The sequence below is a fragment of the Bos indicus x Bos taurus genome, chromosome 24, assembly GCF_003369695.1.
Source record: "Bos indicus x Bos taurus breed Angus x Brahman F1 hybrid chromosome 24, Bos_hybrid_MaternalHap_v2.0, whole genome shotgun sequence".
Taxonomy (NCBI): Eukaryota; Metazoa; Chordata; class Mammalia; order Artiodactyla; family Bovidae; genus Bos; species Bos indicus x Bos taurus.
The window spans coordinates 57459424-57472073 of NC_040099.1; the positions used below are offsets into that span (position 1 = coordinate 57459424).

Sequence of the window (12650 nt, forward strand, 5' to 3'; positions counted from 1 at the left end):
TAGTCCTTAGAGCTATCTGAGAGGCTGCCTGGTGGGCTTAAAGGCTCCCCAATGAAACCTAGTTCCCAACTTTCAGGCTGAGCCTTGTTTTTAGTGGACAGCAGCTATCAAGTTCAGTGGTGAACCGTAAGAAAACAGGATTAAGGTGTTGAGGTGGGATTTTGGCCACATCCTAGTTAGCGAGGGGTGATTTGCTCTTCGGCCAGGGGTTTTGGCTTTTTCTGTTGACATGAAACTCACTGTGTGGCCTGCAAGGGAGTGAGAATTCAGAGTGAAGCCTGCAACCCACGGGGGTGGTGGGGGTTTTATATCTTCTCCTCTTTGCCTTTTCTTCCGTTTTGTACCTTTTTCCCGTCCTTGTCTTCTTCCTCCCTGTCTCCATAGGGAGAGAATTCAGTGTATTCTGTTTCTTTTTTGTTGTTGTAAACTTTTTTTTTTTGCTATGCCAGGTGGCATGTGGAATCTTAGTTCCCTGACCAGGGATCGAACCCATACCCCTTCCATTGGAAGTGGACAATCTTAACCACTGGAACACCAGGGAAATGTCCCTATTTTGTATTTATTGAATAAAAATTTTATGATCCACGTTAGTAAATTTAAAGTAAGGAAATTGAATATTTTATATGGAATTCTCTCCAGAAAGATAAAAACCAATAAAACCAAACTAAGTGTTCCTTTAGGCAAAAAAAAAAAAAAGTTAATATATATGTATAGGAAAGACTAGAAAGAGTGCATACAAAATCCCCACATCATATCGAGGTGGTAAGATCATCAGTTGTTTTTGCTTTTTTTGCTTTCTAAATTTTCTTCTATAAATATATCATTGTTATCAAACAGAGAGAAAGAAAGACATGCATGCCTGATGATTAGCTAACATACTTGAATTCTAAGAGAATACTGAAGAAAGTCTTATATCCTTATATTTCAAAGGATGTGTGTGTGTATATATATATCTCCTTATATATCCAGGGGTTGAGTTTTAAGGATGAAGCATTGTTTACCATGAAGAAAGAGATAAAGCGACCTCGGTTCAGTTCAGTTCAGTCGCTCAGGCATGTCCAACTCTTTACGACCCCGTGAATCTCAGCACGCCAGGCCTCCCTGTCCATCACTAACTCCCGGATTTCACTCAAACTCTTGTCCATCTAGTCGGTGATGCCATCCAGCCATCTCATCCTCTGTCGTCCCCTTCTCCTGCCCCCAATCCCTCCCAGCATCAGAGTCTTTTCCAATGAGTCAACTCTTTGCATGAGGTGGCCAAAGTACTGGAGTTTCAGCTTTAGCATCAGTCCTTCCAAAGAACACCCAGGACTGATCTCCTTTAGAGTGGATTGGTTGGATCTCCTTGCTGTCCAAGGGACTCTCAAGAACTGGACATGAAACAACAGACTGGTTCCAAATAGGAAAAGGAGTACGTCAAGGCTGTATATTGTCACCCTGCTTATTTAACTTCTATGCAGAGTACATCATGAGGAACGCTGGGCTGGAAGAAGCACAAGCTGGAATCCAGATTGCCGGGAGAAATATCAGTAACCTCAGATATGCAGATGACACCACCCTTATGGCAGAAAGTGAAGAGGAACTAAAAAGCCTCTTGATGAAAGTGAAAGAGGAGAGTGAAAAAGTTGGCTTAAAGTTCAACATTCAGAAAACAAAGATCATGGCATCTGGTCCCATCACTTCATGGGAAATAGATGGGGAAACAGTGGAAACAGTGTCAGACTTTCTTTTTTTGGGCTCCGAAATCACTGCAGATGGTGATTGCAGCCATGAAATTAAAAGATGCTTACTCCTTGGAAGGAAGATTATGACCAACCTAGATAGCATATTGAAAAGCAGAGATATTACTTTGCCAACAAAGGTTTGTCTAGTCAAGGCTATGGTTTTTCCTGTGGTCATGTATGGATGTGAGAGTTGGACTGTGAAGGAGGCTGAGCGCTGAAGAATTGATGCTTTTGAACTGTGGTGTTGGAGAAGACTCTTAAAGTAATCTAAATTAGTTTAATTATGGTATATATCTTGGAATAGTATGAAGCCATAAAAAATGATGTTTCTGGTAAATATTTAGTGATAGGAAAACACTAAGTGAAAAAGTAAGTTACAGATCATTTTGTATCATTTGATTCTGTTTCTTTTGTAAGAAATCTACACATGTAGAAATATAGAAGACAATCTAAAATATAAATCTGTAAATAATGTTCACAGGACAAGATTCCTGGGTCTTTATTGTTTTCCTTTGCCTGTGTGTATGTGTAGTTTTTCTGTTTAAAAAAAAAAAATCAACATTGCTATTGTAGAAATTGAAAAGGTTTATTTCAGTTTTAGAAAATTGTGTCTGAGTGAGAATCTGTTGATGTAAACTTGTAGTTGACCTTTTTCCCCTATAGTTAAACCCATCTTGTGCCTTCAGGAGAATTAAAACAGTGAATTTATATTATTGTCAAGTAGATTTCTGATGACTGGATTATTGACAGTTATAATGGCTGAGATTTTTCATTGCCCTTGATATCAATGAATAGTGTTTTTTTCTGGTGTATTTGGGCTGTATTTGGGTGTATTTTTCTAGGAGAGGCAACGGAGAAGGCAGTGGCACCCCACTCCAGTACTCTTGCCTGGAAAATCCCATGGATGGAGGAGCCTGGAAGGCTGCAGTCCATGGAGTCGCTGAGGTTCGGACACGACTGAGCGACTTCACTTTTACTTTTCACTTTTATGCATTGGAGAAGGAAATGGCAGCCCACTCCAGTGTTCTTGCCTGGAGAATCCCGGGGACGGGGGAGCCTGGTGGGCTGCTGTCTATGGGGTCGCACAGAGTCGGACACGACTGAAGTGACTTAGCAGCAGCAGGAGAGGCAACAGTGCTGTTTCTCACACTTTCCTGCGGTTAGAAGCCTCATTTTTCTAAGGGGAAGCTAAATAATGAAGCTTTTCCAGAATGATGTTACAAGTGAAGCTCTGAGCCGGTGGGCCTGTCGATGATGCCTGTGATTTCAAAATTCAAACACCGTTTCCGTGTGTAGTGAGGTTTTGCAGCTAAGTTCCCTGGGCCAAGGCTGTCTCCAAGAAGGCTGGCTCCAAGATAATTGGTGAATTACTAAAGAAGACATTGGCCTTGCTATGCAGCAGCTTAAAATTTTACTGGTGCGATAAGCTCATTACAAAGCAATTACATTAAGCTAGAAGTCAGTGCATAAACCCGTGGTAAATGGTATGCACAGATGATGTTTTTTATTTCAGAAAAATAAGTCCTGAATGGGCAGTGAGAGGTGGTCTCCGACAGGCCTTTCTACCCCGGAAACCCCAGGGCCAGCATGGTACTCGGCTTAGGGCTGGAGCTTAAACACAGCTGCTGAACAAGCTGCTGACTGGGCTTTTCCAGCCTTCGCTCCTGTGTACACAGACCTGGGATCTGGTCACTCACTGCAAGATGAGAAGCTGTACCTTATAGAAAGGCATTTCGAGAGGAAGATTAAATGAACATCCAGGATCACAGATGATTTCCGAGTCTCAGCACTGCTGACTGCAAGCCAGGTGCACCACTGATTGGGTCCCAAGAGGAGACAGTGGCAGGCACAGTCCTTGATGACTTTCCTGTGAGAGGCTTGCTGATTTGGGAAAGGTTAAGATACTCAGCTGCCTTCCGTCAAGTGGAGATGGTCCTCGGTGGCCTCAGTCGGGCTGGTTTTGGGTCTCCTGACTCCTGGCTTTTCCAGTTTAATTTAGTGATTCCTAGCAGTCCTTTGACAGCTGACCACCCACCATACTGTCTTTTTGCTAGGCCACCTTGAAGAGCTTTGATGTGTCCACTGGGTCGTTTGCCCCCTGCCCAGCCCAGCACAAACTTCGGTGCTTATGCTGGGTTGCTTCGCATGGATGTAGCCCGCAGGTGCTCATAGCTGACTTTCCCTGGAGTTCCGCCAGCGTCTCTTCACGCTGAAAGGCGCTGTGCCGGGAGCCAGGAGAACACAGACCTGGGTCTGCAGGAACTTATCATCAGTTACTAATTTGAGCTCAGCCTGGAACAACATAGGTGGGGGTGGAGCGGGGGAGATCCCTTAGTGTGTATAGAGTTGTGTTTCAGCCTGCTGGCCGAGCTTCTGGTGGTTTCAAAGAAGCGGTATCCAAGTCAGATACTCTTGTGTTCTGGCACGACACAGCAGCCTGTGTGACCGTGGTCAGCTTGAGTTGGTTGCAGAGGTTTTTAAAGTAAAGGGTCTAAGGAGAGAGCAAGGCCCGTATATGTGGGTCGGGGGAGGACCTGTGTGGCCTCTATTTTTTTTTTTTGACACAAGCTATTTTATATACGAGCCACTTCCAAACATGTTTACAGCTGATGGAAAGACAGTAGTGGGAGAGAGGGCCAAGGGGGAGGGCCTGTAGGCATACATTTCGCAGATTGACTTTGTTGTACAGGGAAACCAACACAACATTGTAAAGCAGTTATACTCCAATTTAAAGAAAAAGAAAAATGAGATCCAAAAAATGTTTAAAGGGCCAAACTCATTAAAAATACATTTTTTTTGACTAAAGTAAAATTAAGCTAGAAACAAATGAGACAAATAGTCAAATCAACTATAAGGAGGTAACTTTTCATGCAATAAAATGCATTTAAGAGTTAAAAAAAAGAAAACCTCTCTGAAAAATAAAATGTACCTCTTGAATGAGTCTAATTCTAATGAGTAGAATTGAACTAAATTGCAATCAGATACTTAATTTTATAGTTGTTGCAAATAATATCTTAGGGCAACCCGGGTGGAAAAGGCAGGGCGTTTTAAGTAGCATAAAGTCCCGAGAATTCTTCTGTTCTCTTGTGACTCAAAGAGGCATCATCTTCTGTTCTAAGCAGATGCTCTGGTACAGGGAGAGAACTTTGCCAGCTAAGGCACAGCTGGTCACCCAGCCTTTTCATACAACCCCCGTGTGTTGCCTTCCCCCTCAGTTCTTGCTTAGAAATCGCTGGCAGCATTTTAGAGTATATTCCAGTGACACCATTGAACTATCAATTTTCTCGTTTCTTCTTTCTCCGTGGCCCTCAGCTTCCTCCAGCACATTTCTTCCCAAGGTTGGCTTCTGCCCTCGGGGACCTGCTGGACTTAGATGTATTTACCCAAGACTGATGAAGGTTTTGGAGGAGGGAAGTAGTTAAGAGTGATTTCTGGAAGTGCCACCTGCTGGGTAGTCCTTTGTTTGTGACCGGATTTCCAGCACATGCTCTCCTCTGGGATCCCACCCAAGGCTGGCTGGCTCACTGGTCAGGGCTGTCTCTTCTTTGATGCATCCTGGGTCTTCAGCTGGTCTCTTCATTCGGTTGCAGAAGTCCTGCCTCCTAATTTCTTCATCAGGATTGGCTCTTACCACTGTTAGGTTTGTGGGGGGCGGGGGGGAAGGGGGGCACCCTGGCTCTTTGCTTCTTTTTTCCCTGTTGGTCTCTGGAATTTCATTCTTGGTAACTTAATCACTGGGTGTTGGATGCGGGAATGAGGTGGTAGCAAGTGAGGGAGGTTGGGAAGATGAATTGGGTTGGGGAGAGCCAAAGTTGTCCTGAAGCCATCAAAGCACCAGGGGTTCAGATGGGCTGCCTCCTGGAGACTGGACCGGGGGTGGTACATGGCTCACAACTGCAGTGTGCATAAGCCACCACCAGATGGCGATGGCAGCTTCTTGGCCCAGCAGAGCTCTGCGTGCCCCCACCCCCACCAGGGTCTCTGAAAGCTGTAGCCTTGAACAGGGTACTCAAGCCATTGTCTTCTGCTCAGATTAAAGAGTGGTCTTAACAAGGAACCTGTGAGTCCCATTTTGAGAAATAACTGCCTTTTAAAGGGGAACATTAAAGGAAAAAGACCTTCTGGCTCAATTAAGAGCCTCTTGTTTTCCTGAACACTCCTTGCTCTCAAACATGGGTGTGCTCTTGAATTGGGAAGTTGGAGGGAACTGGGGGCAGAAACCTCCTGTAACTTGGGCTGCAGCTTGGTGTCCCTGGCAGGATTGGGGCCGAAAGGCCACGTGCTCTTTGACCATTGTGTGGAGAAATAATTTTTAATTGGGCTCCCCGAGCCCACCCCCGAACCTCCGGTAACGTATTGGAGACATTGGTTTAAACTCGTAGGAGAACCATCGTTTGCTGGTGGACTTGGGTGGGGTCAGTTTTTAGCTGAGGGAGGTGATGGGGTGGCTGTGGTTGACTTTGGATGTTACTTTTATATCTTCTGTTGCTGAAGGTTGTCTGTCTGTCTCTCCATGTGGGATGCCTCATAACAGTCCCTGAAGGAGGTTTCAAGGCTCCATTTCTATAGATGAGGAAGTGGGAGGCACTTTAGACCAAGAACTTTGCCTGATGACCCCCAGCTGATAAGGTGGTGGAGATGGAATCCAAAATTAATGTTGTCTGGAAATACATGCTCATTCCGAATATGTAATGACAATTGAGCAATTGCTTAAGCAGCAGTATCTAGAGGGCTTTCTTCTTTCCTGGAACACCCTTCCTCTCAATGCATCTAGAGGGGGGAAATAGCATTCATTTTCCAAACAAGACATTCGTGGTGTGTCTTGGGATTCTAAAGGCCCCAGAGTCACCTGGGGAGCGGGGGCGGGGGGTGGGCAGGTATGCACCCTTCTTTCTGTGAGTTGGGGGTTAACTTCCCTGCTTTGCTGGGTCGGGGGCGGTATGTTTTAAGACGTGGTAGTCTCTGCCCTCTCCGAAGAAAGAGCCGCTTCCTTCTTCCCCACATCAGAATCCGCTCCGAATCTGAGCGAGGCAGGCTTCGGGATCCGCTCCCAGCCCAGACAGGCTGCAGCGAGGGGCCCCGACCTGCCTGCTGGAGTGTCGGGGGCGGGCGGCTCCCCCGGGGCTCCACCTGGGCGGCGGCGGCGCCACGCCCTCCCCGGCCCCTCCCTCGGACGTGGCACGTCCTGCTCCAGGCTGCTGATCACCTGTCGGCGGGGCACAGGGCAGAGCAGGGGATTTCTGCTCGCTGCCGCCGTTGTTAAGGGAAACCGACAGCGTCTGCATCTCCACCAGCCTCGCTCTATCCCCTTTAATGTGAAGTCTTCCTGCCTGGCATCGGGTAAGTGCCACAAAGGAGTCTGTTTTCCTTGGTTAACATTAACATCAGGAAAATGTTCTTTGATAGATCCTTTAGCTTTAATCTGAATGTGCCAGGATTGGAGACTTGTTTGGTCCTTCTTTCCTCATGTCTCGTTCTCTCCTTCCTCCTCCCTTCCCTCTCTTTCCTTCCTCTTTCTGTTCCTTTTTCTTTCTCTTTTTCCTCTCCCCCCACCTCTTTCATGTCCATAAAACGTTTTTTTTTTTTTTTTTTTGCATGCTTCAGTAATCAAAACATAGACAGTGAAAAATTGTTTCCCCCGTCTCAGCTTGTTGGAAACCTCTTCTCTGTGCACTGAAAAATTATAATACAGCTACTGCTCCGGTGCCTCCCTCCCCCAGCGGCCCCTTTATGAATAAATTACTGCATTTGTCATCCCTGTGTGCCTGAAATGTTGAAAATAGACACAGTGGAAGGGATCTGTCATGCAGAGTTTGGAAATTTGGTACAAAACCCCAGGGGAAATGAGGACAGATCGTCTATTAATTTTTTTTTTTTTTTACCTCATTGTGCATGAAGTTCAGTTTAAATCATAGCCGATGCTACTAGTGAGGTCGTGGTGGGACAGGTGTCCACCTCTTTATTCTAGATTTACCTCCTGGGGTATAAATGTCTTCCTAGTTTGTTTTATAACCTTTACAGGAAGTGCTGGAGGATGAGTCACATGACTCCTAACTTTAGTTTTTCACTTGTGTTCAGAGATTACACGGTTTTGCTCTTATATGGATGTATAATCAGTTACGAACTTTTAAAAATTGTAAATGAGGTGCCAGATGATTAGATCATTGTTCATTGTCTTCTCCCCACGTTCCTCAGCCTCCAGACATAGAAACTTGTATTCCCTTTGAGAGAGAAGAAAACCGGCACTTACATTTTCTAGACTGTTCGAGCACTCACGTGACACCTCGTTACAAACCCAGAAATTAATCTCCGAGAACCCATTGTCTTCCCAGGTGAGGTTAATCTCACTAGCAGGAATTAATGTGGTTTGCTGTTTTGACACTTTAGACGCAAATAATGGCTCTGTGGCAAATATAGAATGGAGTTGGGTGATCCCGGGATGGAGAAACTAGGGCAGTGCTTGCTCTTTGGGGGCGAGCCCGTCCATAAACGCCGAGAAACTCAGGCTGCCCGAGACAAAGGGTGAGAGGGGGGCTGGCCCTGATTTTTGTGAGTCCTGAAGGGAAGAAGCCGGAGCACGTGCAGCCGCTTGAGGCATATCAGAAAGAACACTTGTCAGGAATCTTCACAGCCCTGGCTCCTTGTTAGGCGAGAACTTGAACTTCTGACCCTGTGGGCTTGGTGGCGACCTCTTGTCCCTGAGAGCCGAGTGGCGTTGGGTCCCTGGAGGTGGGAGAAACAGCACCACAGCAGCTCTGATGAAGACGGACCTGCCACCCTCTTGGTGTGGGACTTGCAACTGTAGAGTCGAAACAATCACCTTAAAAGGAGACGTTTCCCCGGAGAAAACGAGAAATAGGAGACACAGGACCCCCCCGCTCCTGCCCCAGCCCAGACTTTACCTGTTTATACTTCCTTCACTGCCCTCTCCCTTGCATGCTAAGGGACAGTTACACCTCCTAAGGGAGAAGGAAGAAAGGAAATAAACCCTAGAGACTTAGCGGCAGCTCTGGGTGAACAGCAGCAGGGGAAGGCAGGCCGGACCTGCCCCCTGCCTCCCAGGACGCCCCTGTGTGGGCGCCCCGGGGCCACTGCAGTGCCCTTCTCCCGAAATGACCCAAACCAGGTGTTTGGCAACAAAAGGCTGCAGCTTTATCTAAATGCGTCTTGCAGCTTGTGAACTCTCACCCCTGCTGAGGGGCCTGGGCGCCTGGTTAATGATCTTTGATGTAAGTGATTCTGTGCCGTGATTAGCATCTAGCTTGGTGAGTGCCCCACAGGCTGACCTCTGTGGTTCTCTCTGCCCGCTGTCTGCCCACCTGTAAGAGCTGGGCACGGCTGGTTTTCTCTTGAAGTGTGTGGTTTCCCTTGGTGGGGGGAGGTGGTGGAGGGGTTGGCAGAGCCAGAAGAGGTGGAACCAAAGAGCTTCATCGGCAGAGCGGCCTGTGTGATGGAGCACTCCTGGGTGGCTTTGAGGCCCTGAGATCCAGGGCTGACCTGGTAAGCCCTTCCTCTGAGCCTGCTTTGGGGGCCTCTGTCCAGGTGAGGGTGATGTTGGGTGATGGGCATCGCCCAGCCGCAGGTGTTGACTGCCTGGGTCTCTTTCAAGTCACCTTGGCAACCATCTGTGCTTCCCAGCTTCTTTCTGCTAAGACACCTGTTGGCGTGCTTCCACGAAGGAAAGAGGCATTCGGGTGGAGCTTACAGGGTGGAGAGTTAGCTCCTTTCTTCTGACCGAAGTAGGTTGCGGAGATGAATTCTACACGGTCACACTGACAGCTAAAATGCGCTAAAGTGGTTGAAATCAGCTTTGAACCTTTCCTCACAAAAAGGAGAAGTGACCTTTATAACGATAAGAAGGTTTAAAACCAGGTTTTACAAATCCAGTGGCAGCAACCCACAGTCTCTCAGGTTTCCCCTAAGAACTTACTCATCCTGTTTGGCTGTTGTTTATAAAATATTCCTCTCCACCCCACCCCTAGATTAAGCAGAGTGACATATCAAGAAACCTCAACACTTTCGCCAAAAGCATCTGTAAGGGCAGCGCCTCCTCCCACGGGATCTCCTCTCCCCCTGGCGTCGTTGTCTTCTGGGGAGTGGGGTCTGAATGGTGGAGAAGTGGCGGCAGAATGACCCTGGGCAGCACGCCCCGCGGCCCTCGGGGGCGGCATGTGGGTGGGTTGGGTGGCGCCCAGTGGTCATGAGCTGTCCGTCTTGGCCTCTTTCCCAGGCCAGCTTCTGCCCTGTGCTAGTGCGGTTTGGCTGCGGGCTGTAGAGCCCTAGGACGGAGAGGGTGAAGGCTGGCTTCTGACCTTTGTTTCTAGGAAATCATCACGCCTATATATTTTTAATTTTTATTTTATATTTTTACTGTCTGTTATATATTAAAAGTACTAACTCGTAACAGTTGAGGGGGAAAACATGATTTTGCTTCTTTGGGCACCCACAGTGATGATGCTTTCTGAGACAAATACTCGTCTGTAGGGTCTAATAAAATATTTTTTTAAGAAGTCATGTAATCCGTGTTGAGATCGTGCATTGCTATGGGGATCATATTATATTTATTTATACGCATCATGAATTGCTCCAAGGGCTTCTCAGCCAAGATTGACTTAGCCTCCTCTCCACCCCCGGGGACTTTCGATTGTCCTTCAGTGGGCACAATCCAGCGGTGCCGCTCAACTTTTTGCAGTGAACAGGACAGCCCTCCAGCACAAAGAAATGTGCCCCCAGCCAGCCACAGTAGTGCCGAAGCTGCCCAAGCTTGCCTTAAGGAATGTGCAGAATTAGAAATGCTGTGGAAAATCTGAATGCTCTGAGTAGCCTATTCATAAAGAGTAAAAGTTGGATTTTTGCAGGAGTGCTCCATTGGGCCAGGTTGAGTTCCTCATGACAAATTAGTGGAGCCTGTGAGTTATATAAGACAGCAGCAATACAAAGCATTTCTTTGCAGTTCACGTTATTGGCCAAGTGCCTTATTATAACATTATTTAGTAGTTATAAACCTGAACGGAGGATTCACCTCTGTGGTCAGGCAGGAAAAGCACTGTCCATTTGTGGAGAAATCGCTCCACGGCCACTGGTGGGGAGAGGGGTCCGAGTGGTCATGCTGTCTGAGTCCCTCTGTGGCCGGGGACAGGACAGGGGTGTCTCTGCCATCAGCCTCGCTGCGGAGACTGTAATCAGAGACGACTGTGGAATGTTAGATACAGAAGGAGACCTTAAGAGCCAGTTTAGCCTAACACTTTCTCTTTCAAGATAAACTCTGCTGCTGCTGCTAAGTCACTTCAGTCGTGTCTGACTCTGTGCAACCCCATAGACAGCAGCCCACCAGGCTCCCCCGTCCCTGGGATTCTCCAGGCAAGAACACTGGAGTGGGTTGCCATTTCCTTCTCCAATGCATGAAAGTGGAAAGTGAAAGTGAAGTCGCTCAGTCGTGTCCGACTCCTAGCTACCCCATGGACTGCAGCCCACCAGGCCCCTCCGTCCATGGGATTTTCCAGGCAAGAGTACTGGAGTGGGTTGCCGTTGCCTTCTCCGAAGATAAACTCCAGCCCAGAAAAATGAGCTTCCCTTCTCTGATCATTCTCATGGGGTTCCTCCCTCAATTTAGTTCTTGGGGAACTTTTTATCCTTTTATTGAATTTACTTTCCGTGAGTCATGTGTTCATTTTCAACACCTTTTGTCATCACTCTGCCTTGCTCTTTGAAAACTTCGAGGTTAATAACTTTTATGTGTTGACTTCTTGACGCCTTAATTAGACGAAACTAAGCCTGGGAATGGGACAGTGGCTCACACACCCAGACAGGTGTTCTGTGAGCTTCGGCCCCTGAAAGGCTATCTGTTGACCTGATTTAAATGATGCTCTGCTTAGCGTGAGTGTACCACTTCTGGTACCTAGAACTGACTTCCAGGTTGGTGTTTTCATGCAACAACTCAGTCTTCATACATGGAAGTTCATTATATACTTGATAAATGTAGGTTCTCTTAAGACGGTGGGTGGTGGTGGTAAGTTTAGTCGCTGAGTCATGTCCGACTCTTGTGACCCCGTGGGCTGTAGCCTGCCCGGCTCCTCTGTCCACAGGTTTTCCCAGACAAGAATACTGGAGTGGCTTACCATTTCCTTCTCCAGGGGATGTTTCTGACCCAGGGATGGAACCCCCGACTCCTGCATTGCAGGGGGATTCTTTATGGCTGAGCCACCAGGGAAGCCCTGAGATGTTACTGTAGCTATTGATCAGGGTTGGTCTTTTGAAGAGCTGAGACTTGGTGGTGATTTCACGATTTTGCATTTTTCTTGGGTTTCGCATGCCTTGAGAAACATCATTTTAGTCTTTTATGCTTGTTACTTATTATATTTGCTTAAATAGCCTTCCTGTGGTTGACTTTAAAATCCAAAGAAAACAAAAATTGCATACTGGAACAGGAAAAGACAGTAGGGAAGAAAAGGATATAATGTAATAAGGTATAGACTTTACTTAATGATGATATATTAACCTTGATTCATTAATTATAACAAATGTACCAGGCTAATGTAACTTGTTAATGATAGGAGAAACCAGATACAGAATAATGGTAACTCTGTGTACTATTTTTGCAATAATTCTCTAAGTCTGTTCTAAGGATAAACCTTTATCTTTAAAGACTTGCTGTCATTTTGTTAAAGGATATAGTAGTAAGTGTTATCGGAGAAGGCGATGGCACCCCACTCCAGTGTTCTTGCCTGGAAAATCCCAGGGACAGAGGAGCCTGGTGGGCTGCAGTCCAAGGGGTCGCTAAGAGTCAGACACGACTGAGTGACTTCACTTTGACTTTTCACTTTCATGCATTGGAGAAGGAAATGGCAACCCACTCCAGTGTTCTTGCCTGGAGAATCCCAGGGGGGAGCCTGGTGGGCTGCCGTCTATGGGGTCACACAGAGTTGG

At 46.8% G+C, this 12650-nt stretch overlaps 1 protein-coding gene across 3 annotated transcripts in view; it reads left to right on the forward strand.

The window, feature by feature from the left end:
* NEDD4L (neural precursor cell expressed, developmentally down-regulated 4-like, E3 ubiquitin protein ligase) overlaps window positions 1-12650 on the forward strand; it is a 381718-nt gene that overhangs the window by 146400 nt on the left and 222668 nt on the right. The window contains exon 1 of one of the 3 annotated variants that reach the window (XM_027525518.1): window positions 6907-7064. The exons of the other annotated variants lie outside the window; for them this stretch is intronic. The gene's annotated coding sequence lies outside the window, so the exon portion shown is untranslated. Of the gene's footprint in view, window positions 1-6906; window positions 7065-12650 lie in introns of those variants that run through there. 3 annotated transcript variants of the gene reach the window in all.